The sequence below is a fragment of the Bos indicus genome, chromosome 12 (genome assembly GCF_029378745.1).
Source record: "Bos indicus isolate NIAB-ARS_2022 breed Sahiwal x Tharparkar chromosome 12, NIAB-ARS_B.indTharparkar_mat_pri_1.0, whole genome shotgun sequence".
In the NCBI taxonomy this organism is placed as follows: Eukaryota; Metazoa; Chordata; class Mammalia; order Artiodactyla; family Bovidae; genus Bos; species Bos indicus.
In genome coordinates this window covers 52400611-52415470 of record NC_091771.1, presented here as the reverse complement: position 1 = coordinate 52415470, position 14860 = coordinate 52400611, and the positions used below count along the sequence as shown (strand labels likewise).

The 14860-nt window shown below is 41.0% G+C and overlaps 2 long non-coding RNA genes across 3 annotated transcripts in view; one reads left to right on the top strand and one right to left on the bottom strand.

Moving 5' to 3' along the window:
- Positions 1-14860, bottom strand: part of LOC139186291 (uncharacterized) — a 213109-nt gene that overhangs the window by 12969 nt on the left and 185280 nt on the right. The window lies entirely within an intron of this gene.
- On the top strand, positions 1783-7040 carry LOC139186220 (uncharacterized). Its single transcript, XR_011569776.1, has 3 exons — positions 1783-1933; positions 5607-5956; positions 6833-7040. It is a non-coding gene; the product is annotated as an uncharacterized lncRNA (long non-coding RNA).

Genomic DNA, 14860 nt, shown 5'->3' with positions numbered 1-14860 from the left:
ACTGAAGATGTACCAAGAAAGAAGAGACAGGTTTGAGCAAGGGCCCTGAGGAAAGAGGACTGAGGGGGAGGGACGGGTCTTGGAAAATCAGCCTCCTTGCCCTCCTCCCCATCTCCACTCCGAGAAGGCAAAGAATGGTGTGTCTGCTCACTGGAAGGAACTTGAAGGAGTTCCTATAAATAGAGTCTATTTGCTCTGTGAGGTAAGGGCCAAGGTAATCTGCTGACAGTGAGTGTAGGGAGTTCAGGGGAGGGTTTGAAGAGGGGAATGAAGACTTTGAAAAGCCACAGTAAGGAAGGGGGAGGGGGCCTCATGGGAAATGGAAAAACTGAGCTGCTTTGAGGCAACTGTTTCTATTTGCCTTTGCTAACACCAATTACTCACTTCAGAGATGTGTTTTCAACAAGGATCCAGACAAAGGAAAACACAATTTTTCAACACAAAACCTGAAACGTGGCAAAATCCAGCACATTTCACAAGACAGAAGACCTTTAACCTAGCTTCTCAGTTTTGCAATTTTGCAGCTTTGGGACTTTTCAGAGTGACCTCTTTTTCTGGCCCAGAAGACCAAAACTATTGGACTAAAAATGAAAGTTTGAAACAAGAGAAATTTTTTTCTTAAAGAATCTGGATTCTGTCTGATTCAATTTTTTTTTTTTTGAGATTAAGAAATGGGTCCATTTTATACATGAAAGTATAAAAGAAAATTTAGACAAAAGATTTTTAGGGTCTTTACAGAAACAGTAAGTGGTAGTGTCATTCACACGGACAAATTTATTCAAAATAATCTTTGTAATAACTAGTGAAAAATGTAACTAGCAAGACGATTCTCTCTGAAATTCAAATAGACAATGAAAAGCTAATTTTTAAAGTCTCTGAAGAATAACAGAGCTTGGGTGTGGTTATGTTTGATGATTCGGTACACTGAATTAAATCTTAAAATTCCCTGCATGCTGGTTCTGACAAGCAACTGAGCTGATATATAAATTGTAGACTTTGAGGTAGATTGCTGGTTAGATTCATAAAGCAAGTGCTTCCGACATGTCGTAAGAAAATGATCAACTGCTCTGCATCAGTTGGCACATTCGAAAAGACGACAGCTTCTGGATAAAATTCAACATGCAATTTTAGCTTTTGTCCCATTTTGAATAAAAATACTTGGCTGAAAAACTACCTATTTAAGTTATTGAAAGCCGGTGATTACAAATCAGCATCCTGGCTGATAATTAGAGGGGCAGCAGAAATCGTGTAGAGTTTGAAGAGCTTGGATAGCATTCCAGAGGTGGTTTTCTCTTAAACTGAGTGGCGCAGACAAAAGCAGTTTGTTCCTCAAAGAATGACTATTCTTAAACCATCGCCTTCGCTGACGGAGACTGAACAGACACGGATTAATTTACTTAACACTTCAGAGGTTGAGTTTTTCAGACTGCAGCAAAGGTAATATAAAATAGAGATTAAAATCCATCCTTATTTTTTGTTGTTGTTCTTTTCAAAGAGGAAAGCATAGCGTTCTTCGAGGACCACTCCCAGCACACCGGTTTTTCTATGAGAGACGGTAAAGAAACAAAAAGACAATTTCTCTTCTTGAAAGAGAATGTGATTCCAATCAGCCACTAGGGGGCAGTCAAAACACTGGGTAATGTAGCAAGGCAAGCCCCTGGATCAGAACCTTAAAATGAAAGCTGTTTTGCAGGATTTTAAAAGTGTTTGATTGTTTAGCTGCGGACTGGGGCGGGGAGACCAAGTATCTTCTTGATTGTATTAACATGCTATTAACGGGACACGAGGAGACAGCAATAAAAATATCACACAAGCCTGCAAGGATTTTCACTTGCACACATTTCCACGGCAGGGTGATGACAGTTCTCAGTCTGCCCCGTGCCTTCGGAAGGGAAGTTGGAGGACAGTGAATCAGCACCTGTGATGTAATGAGGTCAGTCCCCCAATCCCCTCTGATTTAACACTGCTTCCCAAACAGCAAAGGATCAAGGATAACACACCAAAACACAAATCATTGTCATTGGCTTTACAGAACACTCATAGGCAGCTGCACCGGTGGATGGTTGGCTGTCTACGTGTGTTATTAATGTAAGCGATGTCGTTTTGGATTCCAAAATCAGAATTATTACTCTAAAACAAATTCCCATAGCTCCATTTAACCCATGCTATTTGTGGGAAGTGAGGAAAAAATGACTCACGAAATTGCTAAAACGTGTGTGAAAATGCAGATGAAATGGTGACAGACACTGAAGCACTCAGTTGTTTTTTTCTTCTTTTAAAAAATTTGTTTATTTTTAATTGAAGGATAATTTTACAGTGTTGTGTTGCTTTCTGCCATATATCAACATGAATCAGCCAAAGGTATACATATGTTCCCTTCTTCTTGAACTTCTCTCCCACCTCCCACCCCACCCTACCCCTCTAGGTTGTCACAGAGCACCGGGTTTGAGCTCCCTGCTATCTATTTTACACATGCTAATGAATATGTTTCAATGCTGCTGCTGCTAAGTCGCTTCAGTCATGTCCAACTCTGTGCGACCCCATAGACAGCAGCCCATCAGGCGCCCCCGTCCCTGGGATTCTCCAGGCAAGAACACTGGAGTGGGTTGCCATTTCCTTCTCCAGTGCATGAAAGTGAAAAGTGAAAGTGAAATCGCTCAGTTGTGTCCAACTCTTTGCGACCCCATGGACTGCAGCCTACCAGGCTCCTCCATCCATGGGATTTTCCAGGCAAGAGTACTGGAGTGGGGTGCCATTGCTACTCTCTCCATTCGTCCCACACTCTCCTTTCCTGTGTCTGCTCCTCTATTGTTGCTCAGTCACGTGCAACTCTTTGCAACCCCATAGACTGTAGCACCCCAGGCTTCCCTGTCCTTCACTATCTCCTAAAGTTTGCACAAATTCATGATCATTGAGTTGGTGATGCTATCTAGCCATCCCATCCTCTGCTGCCCTTTTCTCTTTTGCTTTCAGTCTTTCCCAGCATCAGTCTTTTCTAGTGAGTCTCTTCTAATCAGGTGGCCAAAGTATTGGAGCTTCAGCTTCAGTATCAGTCCTTCCAATGAATATTCAGAGTTGAAATCCTTATTGCTACATTACAAATGGATTCATCAGTACCACTCTAGAATCCATATGTCTGCCTTAATATATGATATTTGTTTTTATCTTTCTGACTTACTTCATGCTAGGTTCATCCACCTCACTAGATCAGTTCTTATTCTTTAAAAAATCTTTCCAAAAGGAGAATAGGGCTAGGAGTGAGGAGGATGTGAACAGAAATTAATTCTAAGCATAATCCCAGACCTTACAGATAAGAAGTATTTTAAGGTTCCCAGCATAGATTATTTTCTATTATTTCTAGTCTCTAATTTTTCTCTTAACCATTTTAAAGTGAAAACAAAAGTCTTTATACCGTGATATTACATCCAAGAGGCTTTTTCCATATCAGTGACTGTTCGGCTGACCATACAACTGTGATGATAAATGTAGCTTGCAAATGTTAAAAGTAACCAAAGAATCTCCGGGGATTCTAGGTATGAATGTAGTGAATAAGGACAGAACATGTTTGCTTTTCTGAAGCAGAGGTCAGCCAGCAGGTGTTGGGATTTCCCTGGACAGCACCCTGGCTCCTTGCAGGAAAAAGTTTTAGACACTTGAAGTTGAGACAGTGGGAAATAACCACATATTTATTCCTTCAAAGAGAGATGACTAATCCTAACTTGCTGACAGTAAAAAGGAATAAGTGTGATGCTTAGGTCCAGGACAGTTTTTCTCACCATCTGTCCAAAACAGAGCTGCAATATACTGAACATATTTACTTATATTTTTGTTAGGAAATATGTACTTTTCAGATGAGTGCATAGAAAAACAAATCATTTGGTCTAATGGAAACCATCTTACAATGGGTCTTCTGAGTACATTTTATTCTAAATTCCTCTCTAAATATCTAAGTGGAAAAAGATAATCTATGTGACCTTGGGTTTGCCTTTCCTTTTCCTTCTACAGAGCAGGTTTGCAAGGCAGCAGTAGAATCAGGTGGTTTGATCCCTGGGTCAAGAAGTTTCCTGGAGGGGGGCACGGCAACCCACTGTAATATTCTTGCCTGGAGAATCCCATGAACAGAGGAGCCTGGAAGGCTATAGTCCATGGGGTCACAAAGAGTCAGACACGACTGAAGCTACTTAGCACATACACAGTAGAATCAGGCAGGCCTTAAATATTTGGCTACTTGGAATCACTGGAGTTATTCTACTTACTGTAAGAGGCAGGGGTAATTTGAGGTAGTGATTTCTAAAATTCCTGAGGAAGTCTTCATAAGCTACATAGATTCTGAGCACCAAAGGGGTTCTGTATATCTGGTTACTACTGAAGGCAAAGAATCTAGCCTACACTGGGTAAATTTCAGGACAGGTTAAAACTCAGTCAGTCACATGTAAGTTAAAAGTTCAGATGCTAAAATACATGTATATTTGAGACTTGGGGCACCCAGTTAAAACATGCAATGAAATAGATTCTAGAGATTCTTCTCTGAAGCTTCTCTGGTCTCACCAGGAGAAAGATGCACCCCTGTAACTTATAATTGTATCTTTCAGATAGCCTGTGTATCTTATAGTTACTGTAAAGTCCTAAAATACTGGGTGTGTCTCATGCACCATTCATTTGTCCTGGACCCCATGGACTATAGCTTCCTAGGCTCCTCTGTCCATGGGATTCTCCGGGCAAGAATACTGGAGTGGGTTGCTGTGCCTTCCTCCAGCCTGGACTGTCGTATACATTTGTAATTCAGTGAATGTTGACCCAATGAACGAGATTGCAAAGATAGAAGGTAAGCCAGGGGTGGGACTCAGCCAACACACTTGCCTGAGCACTTCGCTTCTAATGCAATTTAATCCCCCAGCCAGAGGCGAGAAGACCCAGCACTTCCAAGGATGGTTTCCACATTGTTCATAGGTGTCGGTGCTGCCTCTGGTTGCCGTGTCTAGATGCACAAGCTAGTCAACTTCTGCACCAACGAACATCTAAGTTCTTGGGCTGTTGGACAATATTAACTTATTACTCCTCCATGGGCTGTATGGACCGGGTTCATGTCTAGCACAGCATCTCTCAAATTGCAAGTATGCTCTACAAAAGGAAGGAAGGAAGGAAGGAGAGAATGACTATATGGAAAGACATTAAGCTCTGGATTATTGAATATAGACAGAATTTTCAAAACCAAATCTGCCCACTGGTTCTCTTTGGAAGCCCTTCCGGTCTCTTCTATCTTTACATTTAATGATACCATTGGAATGGGCCATAGAGCTCCCACAATGAGGGTTTCATAAAGTTCTATGTTTTAGGAAAAAGTTGGCCTCTTTGGTCTTTTATCTGGTTTATAGCTCTATTTGTAGCTATGTTTCCACTTATTCTCTCCAGGCTGGTTATGGTATTTGTGAAACTGCTTGCACTTTATCTTTCATATGTACTCTGCCCAGAAGCTGATATACTCCTGTATTAGGAGTGAATGCTGATAGATGTAGGGATAATCTGATATAACTAAAAGAAAAGAAAAATCACCAAACCTGGTGCCAAAACAAACCCTGAAATAAAATTCGGCCTGTTTTTCACAGTTCAGAGGAAAATCTTAAAATTTAACGGGATCCATTGTTCAACAAAACAGTGCAGAAAATTGTCATAAGTATGGAAGACTTCCCTCATGGTCCAGTGGTTAAGAATCCGCCTGCCAGTGAAGGGGACATGGGTTTGATGCCCTGTCCAGTAAGATTCCACATGCCTTGGGGCAACTGAATCCAAGTACCAGAACTACCGAAGCCCAAGAGCCCTCCAGCCCATGCTCTGCAACAAGAGAAGCCACCACCGCGATGAGAAGCCCATGCACTGCGACTAGAGAAAAGCCCATGCACAACAACAAAGACCCAGTGCAGCCATAAAGATAATAAGTAGAACAAAAGACAAAAAGGTAAGTGTGGTGGAGAAGGAAATGGCAACCCACTCCAGTGTTCTTGCCTGGAGAATCCCAGGGACGGGGAAGCCTGGTGGGCTGCCGTCTCTGGGGTCGCACAGAGTCGGACACGACTGAAGCAACTTAGCAGCAGCAGCAGCAGCAGCAGCAGGGGTGTTTATATTCTACTTAGTATATAAGGAAAATTCTCCCTTCCTCTTTCTCTCTCTCTCTGTTTATTCATTCTTTCATGATTGCACATGTTAGCAAATAAACAAAGGAGATTTTTTCCTTTGAAAATATGAAAAATGGAGAAATGAGAAGATGTCGTACATCCTGCAAAAAATGACAAAGCATGATCAAACTGTCTTCAATGGCCACTAAAACACTGATCATTATTTTGCCAAGAGAAAAATGTACTATATTGGCAGAGTCACAATTCTGGTATATCAACCATGTATATTTTAAACTTCAGTAGACTTTAATATAGCATGTTTCACTTCATTTTTATAACTTGATGTGTCAAAGTATAGTGGTTTCCCACCTGAAGGGATCTTTGAGGATTTTGTATGTACCCTTTGAGACTGAAATATTTTTTCTTAGCTTTTAGCTAAAGCCATTTGTGATTAGCAGAAACAAAGACTCATTCACTGCATCTATGCCAACAGTTAGTCAGTTGTTCACCAAGTGAATTTTTCTTTCTCCCCAAGCACACTTCTGGGCAACATGTCCCAGCTGGCTTTGCAGTTGAATAGAGCCCTGTTACTGGGTGTTGGTCAATGGAATATGAATGGAATGAATAGTATATGAATGGTAATAGTGTATGAATAGAAATGTATATGACTTTCAGGGCTCACATACACAGTACTCTCTCTTTTTTCCCCTTGCACCTAGTGAACAGAGAAGTCTAAGAAGAAAGAAAAAGATCTAGTGCCTACATTGCTGCTTGGAGGAAATCTGCCCAGTAGACCCAGCCAACCAGGTGAAGGCTTTAATATGTGTGACAAATAAACTTTATTTTGGATTTCTAATCCAAATTTTAAACTTTGAAACATTAAAGTTCTGTATTATAGTAGTTGGCCTGTTCCAACTAATAAACCAGTCTGAGAAAATTAATGTTCTTCTATAGGTCTTCACCAACATGTGCTGGAATGGGAAACCAAGCTGCTGGGAACTGGTGTGAATATAGACACCTACTATTTTCTCCCATTTTCTGTCACTCATTCACAAAGCTCCAGACCAATATAATATAGCCCTGCCAAAGATACCTTGAATATTCAATTCAAAAAAACATTTAGTAGGCAAAGCTGTGTGCCAGAAACCAGGAAGTCTTCCTTTGGTTAATCACTAGATGGGAGTGGTAAATACTTGTCAAGAAAAAGGGTGGAGACCCAGAAAATGCACAGCTTAATAAAATAATTAACTAAAGGCTTGGGTAGGCAGAAACAAACCAGGTATGAAGAAATCGGGGAGGAAGGGAGGAGGAATACCAAAAGAAGGAAGTTAAGAATAGGAATAGGAACTGGATGGAGCTTGAACAGATTCCTGGAAGCACTTCAGAGGACTTTCAAAGGGACACTGAGGTCTTGCCAAGGAATGAGGAGAAAACAGGATCGAGCACCAATGTTGGATCTGATCCCTTCAGACTTATCATCATCATTCCCCTTCTTCTTCAATTTTCCTTCATAAATCTTATTTTATAACCCTTTAATTGTCATTTTATTCCCGTACAGTAGATACAGTGCTAAGTTGCTTCAGGCGTGTCCAACTCCTTGCAACTCTATGGGCTATAGGCCACCAGGCTTCTCTGTCCATGGGATTCTCCAGGCAAGAATACTGGAGAGGGTGGACATGCCCTGCTCCAGGGGATCTTCCTGACCCAGGGATCAAACCCAAGTCTCTTGAGTCTCCTGAATTGGCAGGCGGGTTCCTTACCACTAGTGCTACCGAGGAAGCCCTTAGCTCCCTTTTAAAGTAGGTAGTCTATTTCCTGGTTTTGTATAGACAATTTTGATTGTAGTCCCTTAAACTAGATACAAGCTGGAAGACTAATGAGGTGAAGCACCTCCCCATGCTCTCCCAAGCCACGCTCCATAGTCACATGTCAAGGTACACCCCAGGTGATTTGTCAGAGTCTTAAGGGGACTGTCACACCAATCAAGCAGCAGCAATTTCTAGATCTTTTTCTACCACAGTGAAGCACAGACCATTGTGCAGAGCCTTGAATTTCTGTGCAATCCTTTTGGTAAAATATGAAAAAAAATCCTGTCTTAATTTGTCTTAATTTTTGTGACTCTTTGGAATTGGCTGCCACCAAGCAAGGTTGAGCAATCTATTTCTCTGAAGGGAACACCCATCTTTCTGGGAAAATTTAGGCACATTCCTTCCTAGAAAAAAAGGGAAGGGCTAGGTGACCTTTGGCAGATTTTTTAAACCCAACTGTCTAAAAAGTTTTTCTTTAGACCGTGTAATTAGCTACATTTTATGTCAACCATTGAAATAAGCCTGGATTAGATTTCAAATCCTGAAATAGCCCCACTTTACAACCTTTCAGATATTTTTCCACGAATGAGAGTGAAGTGTTTGTCACTCAGTCGTGTCCAACTCTTTTGAGACCCCATGGACTATAGCTGGCCAGGCTTCTCTGTCCATGGGATTTCCCAGGCAAGAATACTGGAATGGGTAGAGATTCCCTTCTCTGGATCTTCCCAACCCAGGGATCAAACCTGAGTCTTCTGCATTGCAGGAAGATTCTTTTCCATCTGAGACACCACCAGAGAAGCCCATTTTACAATTATGACATGGTATGGTTGTGAAAATTTTGATTTGATGTTGCCCATTGGTTTGATGTCTTCAAACCATTCACAGTGTCTTTATGAATACATCATTTAGCCCCGATACTTAGTCTGGTAATAGCCTCACTTGCACAGCCAGATAGATCACTTCATCCAAGGCTTCCAAGACTTGGACACTGTGGGCCTAGAACTAGTGCTTTCGTTCACAGAATAACTAGGCAGAGACTGGAATCTTACCTTATCCCTTCTGAGTCAAACATGTTTGAGTAGCCTAGGTAACCTTGCCCTCTGGATCTTTATTTCTGAAATGGGTGCATTAACGAGACCAGGTTTCTTCCATCTGTACTCCTTCTGATAGAAATAGAGAAGGATAGTTACACAGGTAGTTTTAGAAGTCCCACTGCTGCTGCTGCTGCTGCTAAGTCACTTCAGACATGTCCAACTAGGGAACTGTAGATAGAGAGCGAAATTTAGGGAACTTTGGGAGACCACTGTAAACTCAGAAAGCTATGGGAAGGAAGGAAGTAGACTTATTTAACTATAAAGTCATCAATAAAAGCACGAGACATACTCCAGGTTATTAAGTGAAAAAACAATGAGGTCTGCATCCTGCTGATGAAGTCTAGCAAGAAATTGATCCTTAGAACCAAGGGCAGGAATATAAGGGAAAGGTGACTTTCCAAAGTAGGAGACCCTCTTCCAAAGTAGGAGACCTATAAGACAGTAGGTTATACTGTAACCTGAGATTACTTAACATATTTTAGTCTATGTTACCACTCTCCTACTGATTTGAATAAGCACTGAGACAGTTCTAGTTTGATTTCATAGGGTCATATACGCTCCTGCCCAGTGCAAAAGAACAGTTAGGGAGGTAAGCCTGACATCTACTGAAAGAATGAGGAAGAAGGTGGTCTTCCCTCTCCCCACTCCCTTTTCTTTAAAATTTATTTATTTTTAATGGAAGGATAATTGCTTTACAATACTGTGTTGGTTTCTGCCGTACATCAACATGAGTCAGTCATAGGTATACATATGTCCCTTCCCTCTTGAACCTCCCCCCACCCCCAACCCTTTTGCAGCCTTCTAGATTGTCACAGAGCCCTGACTTGAGTTCCCTGAGTCATATAGCAAATTCCCACTGGCTATCTATTTTACATATGGTAGTGTGTGTTTCCATGTTACTCTCTCCGTTCATCCCACCCTCTCCTTCCCCCTATCACCCTGTGTCCATAAGTCTGTTCTTTATGTCTGCCTCTCCATTGCTGCTCTGCAAACAGGTTAATCACTACCATCTTTCTCGATTCCATATATATGCGTTAGTATACGATATTTATTTTTCTCTTTCTGACTTACTTCACTCTGTATAACAGGCTCTAGGGTCATCCACATCTTTAGCACTGACTCAAATGTGTTCCTTTTTATGACTGAGTAACATTCCATTGTATATATGTCCTTCTTTATCCTTTCATCTATTGATGGACACCAAGCGAATGATTATAGTTAAGAGACTGTGGGTTCAAGTCCCATTAAGAGGTACAGTGTTTCACTCTGACTCTCCTTACCCAATCCAGTGGGGCAAGGTGGACTCTCTTGTGTGCATCCTCACCCTCAGTAGAGAGGGCATTTTTAAGCATAATATTGAGAACTTTCCAAGTTTCCAACCTAAAGGAAACATTCAGTTCTCCATTACAATGCCCTGATTTATTTTCTTCATAGAATTTATCATCATCTGAAATTATCTTCTTTTAAAAAAAGTGTTGGTTCACTTGTCAGCCACTTGCACCCCACCATGCTGCTGCTGCTGCTTCTGCTGCTGCTAAGTCGCTTCAGTCGTGTCCGACTCTGTGCGACCCCATAGATGGCAGCCCACCAGGCTCCCCCGTCCCTGGGATTCTCCAGGCAAGAACACTGGAGTGGGTTGCCATTTCCTTCTCCAATGCAGGAAAGTGAAAAGTGAAAGGGAAGTCGCTCAGTCGTGTCTGACTCTTAGAGACCCCATGGACTGCAGCCCACCAGGCTCCTCCGTCTATGGAATTTTCCAGGCAAGAGTACTGGAGTGGGGTGCCATTGCCTTCTCCGGCACCCCACCATCACCATACACACACATATATTAAAACAATCCCCACATCTGCTTGCTCACCACTGTATAGTATAGTACCCAGTACACTGTGTGCTGTGCTTAGTCACTCAGTCGTGTCTGACTCTTTGCAACCCCGTGGACTGTAGCCCACCAGGCTCCTCTGTCCATGGGTATTCTCCAGGCAAGAATACTGGAGTTGGTTGACATGACTTCCTCCAGAGGATCTTCCCAACCCAAGGATCAACTTGGGTCTCCTGCATTGCAAGCAGATTCTTTACCATCTGAGCCACCAGTGAAGCCCACCTAGTACACAGTAGTCACTTAATAATTAAGTGAATAAATTCAAGATGCACCATGAGGAGTGATCAGTAGTAGATTTGTTGGTCTTACGGGTGTTTCTCAATAATGGGAAAAGACAATACAAAGAGAACTTTCTAAGATAGATCAAGTAGTGTTGTGATATAAAGTCAGGACTGTGAGACCAGGCAGAGGGCCCAGTGGAGATGAGGATGAGACTCTGTGAGCCCACAAAGACTGAGGCACTGCCCCATCCCTGCTACTATCCCTGCCTTTCATAAGAGGTGCCACGGAAGAGCTCACGTTCCCCACATGAAGAAGCACTTGACTTTCACTCAGACTGACCCAAAACAGAGTCAAACCCCTCACCAGGAAACACCTGACTCTCAGTGTACTCCAGTTACACGGACTTTTCACCATGAAATTTCACGCTCACTGAACCAACCACCTCCTGGGAATACTTGAAACTCCTTTCTGCAATAGATTTGTGAGGAAAAAAAGAATTAAGGAATCTTTCCAAAGCCAGGGTCAGCACTGCCCAGGATTTAAAAATAAAACATTTAACAATAAAAGTTCTGCATATACATATAACCAATCTTTTATTAGATTCTTTTCTCATATAGGCCATTACAGAGTATTGAGTAGAGTTCCCTGAGCTGTACAGTAAGTCCATATTAGTTTTTTATTTTATGTACAGTGGTGTATAAATGTCAAGCCCAATCTTCCAACTTATCCCCCCTTACCTCCTGATAACCATAAGTTTATTTTCTACATCTGTAACTCTATTTTTATTTTACAGACAAGTTCATTTGTACTATTTTTTTTTAAGATTCCACATATAAATATTATATAATATTTGTCTTTCTCTGTCTGACTTACTTCACTCAGTATGACAGTGACTAGGTGTTGCTGCAAAGGGTATTATTTCAGTTTTTTGCCTCTTTTTAATGGCTGAGTAATGGCCAGAGAAGGCAATGGCAACCCACTCCAGTACTCTTGCCTGGAAAATCCCATGGACGGAGGGGCCTGGTAGGCTGCAGTCCATGGAGTCTCAAAGAGTCAGACACGACTGAGTAACTTCACTTTCACTTTTCACTTTCATGCATTGGAGAAGGAAATGGCGACCCACTCTAGTGTTCTTGCCTGGATAATCCCAGGGATGGGGGAGCCTGGTGGGCTGCCGTCTATGGGGTCGCACAGAGTCGGATACGACTGAAGCGACTTAGCAGCAGCAGCAATGGCTATACAGTCCATGGGGTCAGTCCATGGGGTCACAAAGAGTCAGACACAACTGGGCAACTGAACAACAACAACGGCTATATACCAGAAATGAATACAACATTGTAAACAACTATAGTCCAATAAAAATTTAAAATACAAATTTTAAAGTAAATAGAAGTTTTAAAATAAATTTTAGAAAAGCAATAAAAGTTCTGTCTCACCCTTCCCGGCCTTTGCCTTGTTTATAGCTTATTCCACTTTTGTGCGAATAACTTTCCTGAAACTTCTAAGTGTAGCTGTGCTTGCATTATAAATGCTTTCACCTTCAAATTCAACACAATGCTACTAGCTATTGATTATTCTCTGTAACGATTGTTTTATTTTAAATTAGTTTATCTGTGGAAGAATTAATCATTTATGAAATTCTTCTGTCAAAAGTTAATAAGAGACTCATAATAAAAATGGACTAATTAAGGAAAATTCTAAATGCTTTATATTCTGTCAAAATATGTCTAGGCTCTTGGAGTCATATTTTCTCACCTTTTACCACCATTCTGTGGGGAAAGACAACTCTTCTAAAATAAATCTCATGCAAGTTTTTGAATGGTAATTTGAATTTTGAAACACTGGATAAATTACTGTGATTCTACTTTAAAAAAAATGGAAAAATCATTCTCTCTTGAGTATTTTTGGCATGAATTTTTGACACATAAAGGTATTCATGATAGTTATTATCTCAGAAAGTAAACAGAAAAATAAACATCTTTTGAAGGCATTATTAGCCTACTTTAAGTAAGTAGGCTACATTAGCCTAGTAGCCTACTTTAAAAAGCCTTCTATTAGCCTACTTCAGAAAAATAAAAGAACAGTAAGATTAGTCAAATATTCATAAGGGAACAAGAAATATATCATTGATTGGTGGGGTTCACCTTAGCAAAAGAAAATATTTCATAAATATCTTTAGCTTGATGCCCAACTGTACATTTTAAAACATATTGAGTAATAAAAAAGACATGATAATATCACATCTTTAACATCATGTACACTATCTCCAAAAAAGCAATTTCCTAAAATGACAACAGTATTTTTCCTTCCATTTTTGTAATTGTAAAACCAATGCTAGACGCAACTCTATTTTATGAAGTTGGGCCACACAAATATGTCTGAGTTGATGGTCTACCAAGAGAAACACCTTAAAAGAAGCAAAAAAAAAAAAAAAAAGCACTTTTGGTGACATTTTATTTGGCCTTAAAGCAGTGGGGACACAGAATTTTAGAGAAGTGATATTTATCTCCTTCTTAAATTAGGAAAAGGGATGAAAGTGAAGATGCAGCCAGAGTCTTTTTAAAAAAATAATGGTTTTGCCTGTGCTGGGTCTTCACTGCTGCATGGGCTTTTCTCGTGGTGCAGAGCCTGGGCTCTAGGGTGCAAGGCTTCAGGAGTCGCAGCACGTGGGTTCAGTAGTTGTGGCTCCCAGGCTCCAGAGCACAGGCTCAATAGTTGTGATGCATGGACTTAGTTGCCCTGTGGCACATGGAATCATCCCAGACCAGGGACTGAACCCATGTCTCCTGCATTGGCAGGTGGATTCTTTACTACTAAGCCACCAGGGAGACCCTAGAAATTTTAAAACTCTTTTTTCCTTTTTAAATGTATTTTTTAAACTGTGATAAAATATATATAACATAAACGTTGCCATTTTAACCATTTTTAAGTGCATAATTCTGTGGCTTTAAAGTGTATGCACATGTTGTTATGCAACCATTACCTCTATCTATTTCTAGAACGTTTTTATCTTCCCAAACGTTAGCTGTACCCCCATTAAACACTAACTCCCCACCCCCTATTTCCCCAGCCCCCAGCAATCACTATCCTACTTTTCACCTCTGTGAACTAAACTATTCTGGGTACCTAATGAAAGTGGAACATACGATATTTGTCCTTTGTGACTGGCTTATTTCACATAACATAATAGCCTCAACGTGCATCTATGTTGTAGTATGCCTCAGAATTCCATTCCTTTCTAAGGCTGAAAAATAGTCCACTGTCTGTAGTAGCCACCACATTTCCTTTGGTCATTTATCTGCCCATGGGTACCTGCTTTGCTTCCATCTTTTGGCTCTTGTGACTTATGCTGTTTCAGTTCAGTTCAGTCACTCAGTCGTGTCCAACTCTTTGTGACCACATGGACAGCAGCATGCCAGCCCCACCATCCATCCCTCCATCACCAACTCCCAGAGCTTGCTCAAACTCACGTCCATCGAGTTGGTGATGCCATATAACCATCTCATCCTCCATTGTCCCCTTCTCCTCCTGCTGTTTAAACTCTTTTAAAAAACATTTCTTGTAAAAGCAGAAGTTTCTTGTAAAATATTGGCCAAAAAAATTTCTCAATAAGAGAAAACTGACACCTTTTGTTTCAGTGGAAACCTATATGGTCAAGGAAGAAACTGCATGTTATTCAGTAATCCTGCTAATACAATTACCTTCCTGCAAGTTAAGGGTCATTTCACTAGAGAAAAAGTGTGC